This window comes from Salvia splendens, chromosome 6 (genome assembly GCF_004379255.2).
Source record: "Salvia splendens isolate huo1 chromosome 6, SspV2, whole genome shotgun sequence".
Lineage (NCBI taxonomy): Eukaryota > Viridiplantae > Streptophyta > Magnoliopsida > Lamiales > Lamiaceae > Salvia > Salvia splendens.
Genome location: NC_056037.1, coordinates 16,668,629 through 16,683,239, shown reverse-complemented (window position 1 = coordinate 16,683,239; position 14,611 = coordinate 16,668,629).

The window sequence follows — 14,611 nt, the reverse complement described above, 5'->3', positions numbered from 1 at the left end:
TTAAGGCTTGTAACGGGGCTGTTGGGTTGTAGTGTTTTGGGTAGATGTTCCTAAGGCTCTAAGGTTCAAAAACTTCTATTTAATTTATGAAGGGGGATTGTGTGCATCAGGCTTCTGATCAGTTGCTTTTCTTAGCTGGTGCTTCTGGCTTGAGTTTCCAACTGGTTAGTAGGCTTCTTGTGGCTTCGCCACCCTTATTCCTTCATTTTTTTTGTGTGGTCAAATCTCTGACCATTTTCTTCTTTTCTTTCTTTCTTCCTCTCTTTTTTTTTCTTCGTGGCTTCGCCACCCTTATCCCTTCCTTTTTTTGGACCTGGAATGTCTCCCTGGTCGATTTTCTTCTAACTTTCCTGCCCAGCTGGTTTCTGCTTTTTTCACACTTCTTCCTAGCCAGTAAGCTCCATTTGTTTCATGCCTTACACACAGTCCCAGGGGCTAGGGGTGTTTATCTGGGTATAAAAGGTTAAGAAAAAAGGGTTCTAAAGGTGGTGGTTTTTTTTTTTTTTTTTTTTTTTTTTTTTATGGGGGGGGTTCCTACTGCCTTCAGTATTTGCTACCCGTGATCACTTCACCCTAGGCAAATTGTGGCAGCCTCCCTTTTCTTTAAGTGTATGTGGAAAGTGGTTCCACTTTAAGGCTTATAACTCACATTTTAGAGGGCTTTCGTGTTTGGCTCTAAGTGTGGGCTTTTCTCTCATACTCACATCATCCATACTGGTCAGGAGGTACTAAGGAGAGTGGTTTCGGTTTTCCAGCTTGTCTTATCTCCCTCAATTCCCCTCACCTCCAGCTCAGGACGGTTGAGTTTTAAGCCCAAATCAGCACACAACATAAAAAAACTAGACCTAAAAAACACAAAACGAGCACAAACACAGAACACACATATATACATCATACTGGCCATTACGTCCCCCCTCCTACTTCACAAGTGTCTGCCCCAGATAAGGCTGTGAAGTGGAAAAAAAAGTACTGGCCAGTATGGTAGACACACAGACAACAAAATAACAAACAAAAATAACAACTCAAACAGAAACTTCTCACACTTAGGCTATGGAATAGGCTAAGTGGGAGAGGTTTGAACACCGGACAAAATCCACTAAACAAAGAAACACGTATATACAAAAGAAACACAGAAAACATGCTACCAAGAAACAAACCCTAACTTCTCACACTTAGACTATGGAATAGGCTAAGTGTTATGAAGTGGGGTTTGCTCGCAAACACAGATTATACTACCTAACCGAATACCACAACATAACAAAAATACGAAAAGTTAAAAAAGCTTAAAAAAACTAACTTGGTCAGTAGGGGGGGGTCTATCGAAGTCGCCTGCTCCTTCGTGGGGCAGGTGGTGCAGGTTGTTCCTTCGGGTTGTCCTCTTCCGTTCCAGTTTCATTTTCCTTCGCCGGCTCCTCGGCTCTTGCCGGCACCTCGGCGTCCGCTGTCTCTTGCTCATCTGCTACTCCGGTCTCTTGGATATGTGGTTCATCAGTCCGGCCACCATGGCCACTCGGTCCTGCAGCTTGCTCCTTCCTCAGGTAGGTCATTTCTTCTAAGATGTTATCCATACTGGTTAACATTCTGTTCATTGCTTTTTGCATCTTGGAGTTTTCCTCCCCGAGATCTGATACTATAGCTTCCATGGCCGCCTGCCTCTGATGCATCATATCCTGCTCTGCAGAGCCCTTCAACATCCTTTCCACAACTCCTGCCAGCTTGATCACCTCTGCCTTCAATTGCTGATTCTCCTCTGCTCCACACCATTCCAGCACTGCCACCCTGCAAAAGCTGCACACGCTTAATTCAAATTTACGTCCTATCCACAATTTCCCTCTATACTTACCTATTACGGAAAATAATTCAAAATGGCACTTAAATACAAATTGGAGTGACACTAAATAGGTAATCTCTTGGTCAAAGTGTACCCCAACCCTAATTTAAGGCCCGAAAATATATTTTTGGATTTTTAGAAAATTTTCAAGCATGCAAAAATTAATTACGTATATACAGTATTTACATTCTCCTTAGGTAATTTGGAATCCTACCTGGCCAGTATATGCAGAATATTATCAAAATGAAACTAGCCACGTGGAATTCCAAATTCCTATCTTACTAATCAGTATGTGACCTTAGTATGTGGTAGTAGTGGAATTTCATCCACTACCCCCACCTCACTATTATCCCTAAAGATTTTCAACCTATGTCCATTCACAACAAAAGGCTCAGAGTTAGAAAGACTCCCTGAAATCTCCACCGCTCCATTAGCTCGGAGGGCTGTTACGATGTACGGTCCTGTCCACTTAGATTTGAGTTTCCCGGGCATTATAACTTCAATCTCGACTGGAAAAGTAGTACTTTCTGGCCAACATGGAGCTCCTTGGTTCTCAGATTTCTATCATGCCATAATTTCGTTCGCTCCTTGTACCACATGGCCGAGTCGAAAGATTCCAATCTAAGTTCTTCAAGCTCCTGTAATTGCAGCTTCCTTTCCTCCTCACAGGCTGTAGCATCCATATTCACTTTCTGTACTGCCCAGTATGCTCGGTGCTCGATCCCTACAGGTAAGTGGCACATTTTTCCAAAAACTATTCGGTAAGGGGACATACCAATGGGGGTCTTGTAGGCTGTTCGATATGCCCAGAGAGCATCCTCTAATCTCACGCTCCAATCCTTCCGAGAAGGATTTACAGTTTTTCTCCAAAATCTTCTTTATCTCTCGATTAGAGATCTCGGCTTGGCCGTTAGCTTGCGGGTGGTAGGGGCTTGAAAGTCTATGGTGCACACCGTACTTTTTCATTAAAGCTTCAATTGTACGATTACAAAAGTGTGTACCTTGATCAGAGATGATCGCCCTTGGGACTCCGAAATGGCTGAAAATGTGACTCTTTAAGAATTTGGCCACCTCCTTTGCTTCACACGTACTTGTGGCCGTCGCTTCTACCCATTTGGAGACGTAATCCACCGCGACTAGGATATACAGATTGCCATAGGACGAGGGAAAAGGCCCCATGAAATCCATTCCCCATATGTCGAATAATTCACAAACAATAATCGGTACTTGCGGCATCTCATCTTGGGCAGATATTCCACCGGTCAGTTGGCAACGCTCACAGCTCCGGCAGAACTCGTATGCATCTTTGTTGAGAGTTGGCCAGTAAAAGCCGCTATCCAGAATCTTCCTTGCTGTCTTCTTGGATCCGAAGTGCCCTCCACATGCTAACGAATGGCAGTGGGTCAACACGTCCCGCTGTTCCCAGTCAGGAATGCACCTTCTTATCACTTGATCGGATCCTACCCTCCATAGGTAAGGGTCGTCCCAAAAATAATATTTTGCCTCACTCTTGATCTTCATTCGTTGGGCTTTGGTAACACTTGGTACCTCTGGAAGTTCTCCAGTTACTAGGTAGTTGGCCAGGTCCGCATACCATGGCTCCTGCCCTACCTTCTCTTTTCCTTTTGCTGCATCATTCTGACCAGTAAGTTTGTACACTTCTTCCCAATCAATTTTTCTGGGTGCAAAAATCACCTCACATAAGTGTTCCTCTGGAAACTGGTCGTGCACCTCCTCGCTGTTTCCTTCTTGCACTATTCTGCTCAAATGGTCTGCCACCTTGTTTTCGACTCCTCTCTTATCTTCCACCTCCCAATCAAATTCTTGCAACAAGAGTACCCATCGGATCAAGCGTGGTTTTGATTCTCTCTTGGTAACTAGATACTTAAGGGCTGCATGGTCAGTGTATACTACGACCTTAGATCCCAGCAAATATGGCCGGAACTTCTCAAAAGAAAACACCACTGCCAGCATCTCCTTTTCGGTGGTATCGTAATTCCGCTGGGCTTGATTTAGAGTCTTGGACGCATAAAAAATTACGTGCCTCCTCCCATCGATCTTCTGACCCAGCACGGCCCCTACCGCAAAGTCGCTGGCGTCGCACATTACTTCGAAAGGATGGTTCCAATCAGGAGCTCGTATGATAGGTGCGGATACTAATTTTTCTTTGAGAAGATCGAAAGCTGCCTTGCATTGCTCATCAAAAACGAACTCACATCATTTTGAAGCAGTCTGGTAAGGGGTTGGGCGATTTTGGAGAAATCCTTTATAAATCTTCGATAAAATCCAGCATGTCCCAGGAAACCCCTTATTCCCTTCTGATCAGTAGGGAATGGTAATTTGGATATGACATCCACCTTGGCTCGATCCACCTGGATACCTCTTTCTGAGACTACGTGTCCTAGGACTATCCCTTCGGTGACCATAAAATGGCACTTCTCGAAGTTCAAAACCAGACTCTTTGCTTGACACCTTTCCAAAACTATGTCCAAATGATGAAGGCAAGAGTCGAACGAGTCTCCGTAAACCGTGAAGTCATCCATAAATATTTCTATGCACTCCTCAATCAAATCGGAAAATATGCTCATCATGCATCGTTGAAACGTACCTGGAGCGTTGCATAAACCGAAAGGCATGCGACGGTATGCATAGGTTCCAAACGGGCAAGTAAAAGTGGTTTTGTCCTGGTCCTCAGGATCCACGTGAATTTGGAAGTACCCGCTGTACCCATCTAGGAAGCAGAAAAATTTTTTCCCAGCTAATCTCTCTAATATCTGGTCGATGAAAGGCAAAGGAAAATGGTCCTTCCTTGTTGCGTTGTTCAGCTTCCGGTAGTCGATGCACATTCGCCAACCCGTGACCAGCCTTGTTGGAATCAGCTCGTTCCTCTCATTCTTGACAACTTGGATCCCGGATTTCTTTGGAACCATGTGGATCGGGCTGACCCACTCACTGTCCGGCACTGAATAGATAATCCCTAGCGACAACAACTTCAAGATTTCCTTTAAAATTTCCTCTCGCATGTTAGGGTTTACCTTCCTTTGAGCATCTCGATGAGCCTTCGCTCCCTCTTCTAGCCTGATGTGGTGCATGCAAACGTCGGGGCTTATCCCTACTAGATCTGTAAGGCTCCATCCGATTGCCTTCTTATTCCTATTCAACACAGTCAGTAGCCGCGCTTCTTGTTCTTTTGTGAGACTGCTGTTGATGATTACGGGATATGAGTTCTCCTCCCCGAGGTAGGCATACTTCAAGTTCGATGGTAACTTTTTTAGCTCGACTTGGGGTGGAAGTGTGTCTTCGGGTAGAGGGTTTTTCTGGGCCTCCCCGTCTTTCTTTAAGTCTTCCCCTGAAGGTTCTTCCGTACTGACTGGAAGCTTGGCCCCTGCGGCTCCAATGAACGCCGACTTTTGACAGAATTCCTTGATCGCTCCTTCTATTTCTTCGTCGGTCAACCCCTGGCTACTGATCAACTCACACCACGCAGCAGCTTCTTCGTCGGCCTGATCACAAGCATCTAAAGCCTGGAGTTTTTCCTGTAATAGTTCGGTCTCAAGAAAATCTTGGACTAGAGGGTCAATCACATCAACAAAGCATAGATTTTCAGAATCAATGGGTTTCTTCATGGCATCATTTATATCAAAAGTAAACTTCTCACCATTAAAATCAATGCAAATAGTCCCCTCGGCCATATCCACTATTGTCTTAGCCGTTCTCAAAAAAGGTCTCCCTAACAAGACTCCACTAGACTCTCTCGCTTCATGCTCACTCATTTTGATCACATAAAAATCAGCAGGGTATGTGAACTCCTGTACTCTAACCAACACGTTCTCTAAACTCCCTCAGGACTTATGCACGACCTATCAGCCAGCTGGATCAACACCCTAGTGTTTGACAGCCTCACTCCTTTCAGTCGGTTATAGATTGATAATGGCATGACATTAATGGAAGCTCCAAGATCACACATCGCATGTTCAACCTTCACATCCCCTATAGTTATGGGTAAAGTGAACATACCTGGATCGGCCCTTTTGGGCGGCAGTTTCTCTTGCACAATTGCGGATGCGATCCCTTCCACCATGATTTGTCCATCTTTTTGAGCTTTCCCGGCTATGAAATCCTTAATGAATTTTCCGAGCGGGGGTAGTTTCACGGCTTGGAGGAATGGTATGGTGACGTCCAACCTTCCAAAAATCGACAAGTAGTCGACCGGGTTCTCTTTCTTCCTCTTTGTAACAAATCGGAATGGGAATGGTTTCTCCCCTTTTTTCTCTTCTACGGGTTCCTCAGCAACTTTCTTTGGTAGCTCTTGGGTCCGAGCCTCCATTCTGGGATTTTTCTCTTGAGGAGGTTCCTTCCTGGTCAGTAAGGCATCGGGTTCACCTCTTATACTTGGTGTATCATCCAGGAAGAATGGATCCTGCATTCGAGGCATGAAATTCCCTATTTCCTCAGCTGAAATTGTCTCGCCTCCTATCTTCGTTCCATTCGATCCTTCACTCGGCTGTTTCGGTTGAGGTGCATCATAAGTAGTTCCTGACCTCAACGTGACCTTACTCACATTTGCCTTCTCGGGCATTTGGACTGTAGATGGGAGTTTTCCTGCATTTCCCTTCAAATCACCCATCGAACTGGCCAGTTGAGCTAACTGCCTATTCATCATATCCATGTTCGCCTTATGTTCTTTCTGGGCATTTTGCATCCCCTGCACGACCTCATTATGGGCTTGCAATTCTCCTTTGATGTTCTGTTGTGATGCTAGCATTTCACTCATCATGTCCTCAACGGATCTCCTCGGCCTGTTCGAGTTTTGGAAATGACCCGGCCCTTGGTGTTGATAGTTCTGGGAGGTTTGCGGTCCTTGATTAGGCGGGTATTGGTTATATTGGGCAGGAGGAGTGTACTGATCTTGAGGATATTGATTCTGGTGCTGGGCTTGGAATTGATTCTGGTTCTGATGGTGTTGGGATGCTTGGTTTGGTTGATTTTGGTAGTTTTGGAAATTTCTCTGATGGGGTGGCACGTAAACAGGGTTCGAGTTTGAGCTTTGTGGGTTATAGTTTTGGGCTTGTTGGTTTCTTCCTGACCAGTTGGGCTGGAAGTCTGGGTTTGCTGGTCCACGGTTAGGGTTTTGGTTCGGGTAAGGGTTATATTGGTTCTGGCCTTGACCTTGGTTCGGGTGGTCCCTCCATGGTGCGTCCCGTTGTCTCCCCTGGATCCAATTCCCATTCTGGTTAAAATACCCAGCAGCATTAGCTTGCTCCGTACTGATCAAGTCATTCGGATGCTCGTATTGGGCCCCTTGATTCCCCTGCTCTGCACCCTTGTAGTTCCCAGTTGGGAGAGGTGGTGGAGTGCTCTTCTCGATGGCACTCAAAAGTGACTTCTTCAGTTCATCCATCTTCAAGTCCATTTTCTGCTCCAGCTTGTTCTCCTGATCAGTAGTCGATGCAACAGCAGCCCGCTCTCGGTTGTATCCTTCCCTTGAATGGTCATACTCTTTCTTTGCATTCAGTAGCTTCCTTAGGACTCTCTTTGCTTCGCTGACCCGTAATTGCGTGAAGCTTCCTCCCGAAGATGAATTGGCCAGGTCTTTGGTTACCGCGTTCATGCCCTCGTAGAAAGTATGATGTACTTCAATGTCCGCCATGCGATGGTTGGGACACGATTCCAAAAGACCCATGTATCTTGCCCAATAGTCGCTCAAGGGCTCGTCATATCCTTGCTTCACATTCGTTATTTCTCTCTTCAGTGCGCTTGTCTTAGATGACGGAAAAAACTCGCCCAGGAATGCTGACTTGAAGTCGGCCCAAGTCTCAATAGAGTCAGGGGGCAAGCGCATGAACCAGGTGTTCGCTTCCCCCTTGAGCACAAATGGCAGAGCTTTCAGCCTATAATCATCTTCAGTCGCTCCTGCTGGTCTTCTCTGCGCTCTACAAATCTTACAAAATTCGTGAAGGAACTCATACGGCCCTTCATAGCTTTTCCCGCAGTATGTAGGTAGAATCGCTATGACATGAGGCTTCACGTCACAAGCAGTCTGTCCCGGGGTGACCACGATAGCTTGCGGTGGTTCTCCTTCGGTATGCGCATTCAGCGTACCGATCTCTGGATCTTCGTCCATGTTGGCAGCCATTCCTGGATTGCCTTCCAACAGTGGTAACTCCACGGGAATTGGTCCTTCTATGGTGTACTGTTCTTCGTCGCTACTCGTGTCTAGGTCAGACAGAGTTGTTGACAGGCCAGAACGAGTGGTCACAAGTATGGATCCTCGCTGAAGTATCTTCGGTTTCCACGGATTAGGATCCGAACTGCTTCTCATAAACTGAAACAAAAGAAAAAGAGAAAAAATTATACACAATATTTACGCCAAAGTATCACACACAATAGTATATAAAACGCCATCCATCCCCGGCAACGGCGCCATTTGAAGAAGTTACGTGGTGCGTAGGTGTCGTTCAAGTGAGGATATATCCTACTGGCAGGATAAAGATCCTAACTAAGCCTAGACCTCGTCTTCAAAGATTCCTCAACCCACTTCTACTGATCAGTATAGTGGAGGTAAGGGTCGAATCCCACAGAGATGGTGCGTTTAAACTACTGCAGTGATGTTTTGGAGGGTTGGTTAGCTACCACGCTCGGGTTGAGTTTCTACCTAGGCGAGTAATTAAAGGGTGGCGTCCTACTGACTAGGATGGGGGAGCAGATCATGGAATGCAACTGTGTACGTGGAAATGAGGGGACATGGTGTAACAGAAATTGTTTGGAAAGGACGGTATTTCTATTTTTGGCTAAACAGAATATTCAGAGTGTAGTGGAGGTAGTGGTGACTAGGCTGACAGATCTGCGGGTACAACCAGAGGTGAAGGACAAAAGAAAGCAAAAGTAAATAAAAGTAAGGTGGTCCCCAATCTGGATGTAGACATCGTCTTCTCCAACAACACAACTTAAACTCAGATAACAATTCCAGATCCAACCCGGCAAACGCAGATTAACAACTCGCGAACACAGATCTAAAACTAAGAAATCAAATCTGAAATCAAACGCTGAAACTGGACTTCTGCATGCTGGTCAACATGAAAGATCGATTCAGAAAATAAAACGAAGCCTTGCATGCAACGATCTACTTCCAGATCAAATAGTACATGTTTACCTATCCTAAAGAAATTTGTTACGTAACAGAATTTAGAGATTTAGCACTTAAAACACCGAGAAATCTTAGATCTAAGCTAACTAGACAAGGAAAGAAAAGAACACTACAATGAACGAAACGGAAATCAACTTCATAGCATTAACACGTTCGGATATCCAAAGCAAGCATTTCAAAACAACAAAATCCCAAAATGTAACAGAAATCCAACGTAAAGACGGAGAACTAATTAAACTACGAAAGCAATTTAAAGATTGTTTGCCACTCCGGGCGATAAAATCTCTGACTGGAACTACGATCTAGCTAACTGGAACGGACGATGACTGGAACTCGGGAACATTCTGAACGTCAGGTGATCATGGCTCGGCGAGGCAAGAAGTGGACACGGCTGAAAGACTGAAATTACCGAGAGAACTCTCTACCTAAAGATGATGGTGAATTGAAGTCTATCCCCCCCACTACTTTTTTCTCTCTCCAACTTGGCTACCTTTTATAGGGAGGCTACCCTTGATTTTAGGGTAAATCCTCGCTGCAATTTGACTTCTTTGCCCTTGATTGTGGGTAATCCGTCCCAGCTATCCGTCTTCTTCATCTCAAGCCGTTTTAGCATGTATACGGATCAGTATGAGACCATGCTGGCGCTTTTTCTACCCGAACACTCCGGAACTTCCCTACTGGCCAGAACACTTATCCTGCACACTTTGAGCAACTGCTTTGCAAATATAATCATTTAAACCTGTCATACTGACCAGTAACCGAGGCCTAGAATACGACTTATCAGGGGGCTTCTCTTGGGAGTAGGAACAACATTTCCTTTCCCTTTCCTCTTTCTCTCCTCCCTCACCAGGTTGCCTTCAGCAGCCTCCTTCTCCTCTCCAGAATCCTGGATCTGAGGCACCTCCTCATCCACCAGCCTCCGTACTTTTCGAAATTTCTGTCCCCCTGTTTGTTTTTTTTTCCAGGAGTTTTTAGGGTTTCGGCTCCTCCCAAGAGCTGATCCATCGTCATACGCCGCATCTGACGTCGCAACGGCTCCTTTTCCTTTCTGTCTGTTTCCCCATAGTTAAATAACGGGCGGAATTCCTCCACCCCTTCATCGTTGATGTTGCCGTCCTTAGTCAAATGCGGCTCATGAATTGGAATGGGGCCGTCTCCGTTTGTTGGCGATGGTATAGCGAACGGCTGCCCATAGTCTTCCCTTAATCCTTCCACGTCCGAGGTGGACTCACTATATTGCATCGACTGGGTAGGAGACGGAGGTGAAGGTTGGATGGGAGATGGTGGTGGTGATGTGGGAGAACTAGGCAGGATTGTTGTCTTAGAGGATGAGGCTTTAGCTTTAGACCGGGAAATCTCAAGTCTAGCCTTAAGTTCTGCAAATGCGGCTGCACCGTCCAACTCACGGGGTATACTCTTGAGGATTTTGTCGAGATGCCGTAAGGTCTCCTCATCTACTTCTGGACTTGGAGCGGTCGTGCTGGTTTTTGGCAGAGCGGTGGTTGGCATAGACGGATTAGTCTTTTCTTTATGAACCAAGGATGAAGTTTCCCGCTTGCCACCGTTGGTGCCGGTACTGGAAATTTCTTTGATTAACATCTTTGATGACAATGAGTGCTGGTAGAGAAAATGCTTTAGGTAAGGGTTTGGAATTTTGGATCAGTGTGGGGGAAATCCAAAGGGAATGCACTGCAGTCGCTTTTGGTTGAAAATGAAACACGGCTCTGAGATCTGCCTATTACACTGATACAAGACTGTTGGGATCTCTGCGACTGTTCACGTACTCTGCAATTTCTTACGTACGGTCGCACCTTTTCAGAGTGCCAGCTGGCTTAGCTTCTCTGATACGCTTCTTCCCTCTCCTTAAGACGTCCATTTATTACGACAGTTGGTGTGGCTTGACACCTCTCTAATGACTGCACATGTCCTATCACCACCTGTCCTTGATTAATTAAATTACTGTGACCATTGGTCAACCTTTGTTGCACTGATCAAGTGGTCAATTAGCTCAACTCAATAACTCCATTTGATCAGTTTCCTGCCTTTACTCATGTCTTTTTATTTTCTTAAGAAACAAGTAGTAAAAATAACAAAAACATGAAATATTTACACTTGTGCTATCAAGGGAGTGACTGGTGTCCTTTGGGTGTCACTTGATCAGACCGAAGATTGGATTTATGTTACTTGATCAAGCAGACTTCCCGAGAATACGCAGTCGCTCCCTATACCTGCTCACTAAATAAGGTTGGTCAAGGTCAGTGGAATTTCTTCCACTATACTTGCTTCGGTTTTGTCTCTATAGGGATTTACCCTATCCCCCTTTACCACTGAAAAAAACGAGTTGGGGGAAGTCCCCTTGTGCATGTTTGCCTCCGGTGGGTGTGTTGCCATGGTGGTATGAGGGTCTGGACAATTCGGATTCTGCCTCCTGGTTATTAGTTTGGTCTGACACTGGGATGGTAGCTCCTCCTGTTCACCAATGAGCTCTTTCTTTTTTGAGGAGAGGTCGGTCACTCCCTTTTCTTCCATGGTTGGATGTATGCACCGATTCGGGTTCATCTCCATAGGGTCTGTTATTTTCCACTTGACTTTCTCTTTCTCCTGCCTCAGTTCCTTTGTCAACTGCCCTCCTTGTCCTTGCCTATTCAGTTCGGTTATTTTTTCACTTGTTGGTTCGGCAGGCCCTGGAGAGTTTTCGGTAATTTAGGCAAGGACAGTGGTTGCCTTACAAGCGTGGGATTTTTCTTCAGGTTTTTTCTAAATGGGGCGGCTTTGTCCTAGTGACATGGCGACCTGAGATAACTGCTTCGTGAGCATTTCTAATGCGGCTCTCTGTTCTTTCTGGGCTTCCTGTATTTCCCGCACAACATCATTGGGCTGATGTGGAATCGTCATATCCCCTGGATTTTCATTTTGCTGCCTGTTATTGCTCTGATTAAATCGGCCTCCTCCATAACCTTGCTGATAGAAACCGGACGATCCATACTGCTCTGGTTGGCTCTGGAACTGGTGGTTTTGTTGGTTCCCTTGGAAGTACTGTGGAACATAACTCACCATTTGGTTACTTGACTGTCTTCCCTGGTTGCTATACTAGGGGATTTGGTGTTGGTATCCTCCCCAGTCTCCTTCCTTTTGTCGGCTTGACCAATTGGATTGTCCTCCGCTTGACCAGTTCCCTTTAGGGGCACTTGACCAACCTGTCTGACCTCCTTGTACTCTGTTTCCTCCAGTGTTTGGTTTATCCATGATTCGGGACGGCCAGTTGGACTGCCCGTCAGAGGAGTGCGTCTGCTGTGGAGGGAGTAGTTGTGGTTGGTTCTGATTTTGATCGGTCCATCTGAAGTTTGGGTGATCCCTCCATGGAGCATCTCTCTGCTTCCCTTGGATCCAGTTGCCATTTGCATTCCAGTGGCCTGTGGCATTCACTTGCTCAACCTCAGGGAAAACTCGCGGTAGTAGTAATGATGTTCCTCTGGCGGCGGTGGTTGCGGCACATACTGCGTTTCTTTGGGTGCAGTTGGTGGTGGTGGTCTGGCTTTCTCCACTGCCTCTAGCAGCCTTTTCTCCATTTGCTCAAATCGAGCTTCTAGCTTTTCATCATTGCGCGCCTCTGCTGCGTGCACTGCCCCTCGTCTGTACTGCCCTCGGGTTGTCTCATACGACCGCTTGGCCTCGATCAGCCTCTCCAGAATATTTTTAGCTTGGCTAAAAGAGGTTTTTGAGAAATCCCCTTGAGCTGCGAGGTTGAGGTTGTTATTGCTGTCCACCGTGAGTCCGCCGTAGAAGATCGAGTAGATCTCCTTTTTCTCCCAGCTTGTGGTTGGGGCATGCTTGAAGCAGCCCTTGAAATCTGTCCCAGTACTGGCCGAGGGGCTCGTCGTACTCTTGTCTGGCCTCTGTAATCTCCCTTTTCAGGGCACTTGTCTTTGATGCTGGGAAGAAACGGTCGAGGAATATCATGCGGAATTCCGCCCAAGTCCTGATGGATCCCTCTGGTAGCCTTAACAACCATACTCCTGCGTCCCCTTTCAAAACGAAGGGGATAGCCTTGAGCCTGTAATCTTCAGACGTGGATCCAGCCGGGACGGGCTGAATATCGCAGTATCAGCAGAACTCCTCCAGAAAGGCGTACGGACATTCCTTCGAGAGACCGTAGAAGTGGGTCAAGACGGCCAGCACTCCTGATTTGATAGCGATGGTCCGCATCCCAGGAGTGGCGGCAATGGCATGTGTGGGCTCCTTCTCATCATGAGCGTGCAAAGAGCCGATTCCCGAGTCGTCGATGACAACGACCATCTCTGCTTCTGTTTGCTTTGGTGGTGGTGGTAGTGGGTTTTGCCCAGCTGCTGCTGCTGCCTCTAAAGCTGCTCTCTAACGAGTGGTAACTACGCCGACTTCCTGGACTCTCCAACGATTATTAGTTCTCCTATATATCAAAGGATGATTCCAGTAATCGCCTTGGTGGTACCTTCTCATCAACAGCAGGAAAAACAAATAAGAAAAGAAAGAAATAAACTATTTACTCCTACGCACTACACACAAACATAAAGTAACACCATGTTTCCCCGGCAACGGCGCCATTTTGGCGGGCTCGGAAATGCGCGGATTAAGATTGGATCAAGTTATACGGAGGATAACTGAATCGGTTGGACCAGTTAGCAAATTGTCGTTGCCACTTAATCAAATCAATCCTCGAACCGAAACACGCTAAAGATAATTTTTATAACTCCCGATTTCGCACTACCTTAACAGTAAAGCGGCAAGTTTGGGGTCTATCCCACAGAGAAGTTGGTGTGTCGAGTGTGTGAGTAGTGAACAGGGGGGTTGGCTGCTGCCACGCTTTAACTTGAGAGTTTTAACTACGGTTTTTATCTAGGCAGAATTCAAACTAGCTAGCTTGATCAACGGAAATTTAAACACTGGGTCAAGTAAATTGCAGGTAATAACAGAAAAGTAAATGCGCGATTTAAAAGAGAGAATAACTTCGATTAAACTAAGATACGATTACAGCGTGAAAATAAACTAAGCTAACACTTCGAAAATAAAGAAAGCGGTAAACTGAGAAGAATCTCAGCGGGAAACTTAAGTTACGCCGACAGAAATGGTTATTCTGCAGCGCTCCCTTCGGTTGCCCTTTTAACTACGCTATCTAAGCTAAACTAGAGATCTGAACTAAACTAAGCTAAGAGAGCAGAACTAAGCTAAACTAAGCTAGAGAGCTGAACTAAGCTAAACTAAGCTAAACTAGGCGGAAAGTAAAGTCTCAGATATTTTCTTGTGGTGGCGTAGCCTCTATTTATAAGCTCGATTCAGCCTCCAGCTGGATAACGATCTTGACAGGGAATATTCGCTCATACAGAGGATGAGCGACTCATTGATTGCTACGTGCTCTTTCTTCTAGAATAACGACGCTTTTGGATAACAAATTTCTGATCGGTTCGTCCTGGCGTCTTTACAAGCTGGCACGTGTCCCCTTCTAGAACGTCGTCCTGGGTAACAGAATGGTGCGCCGCATCCAGCTCATTTCCTCACGTTTTCCTTCTAGAAACCAGCGGTCCCCACTTTAACTGCTTGACCTCGCCCCTTGATCAACTCCCCTGATTTTTGGCCTTTTTCACCTTTTGTACGTGCTT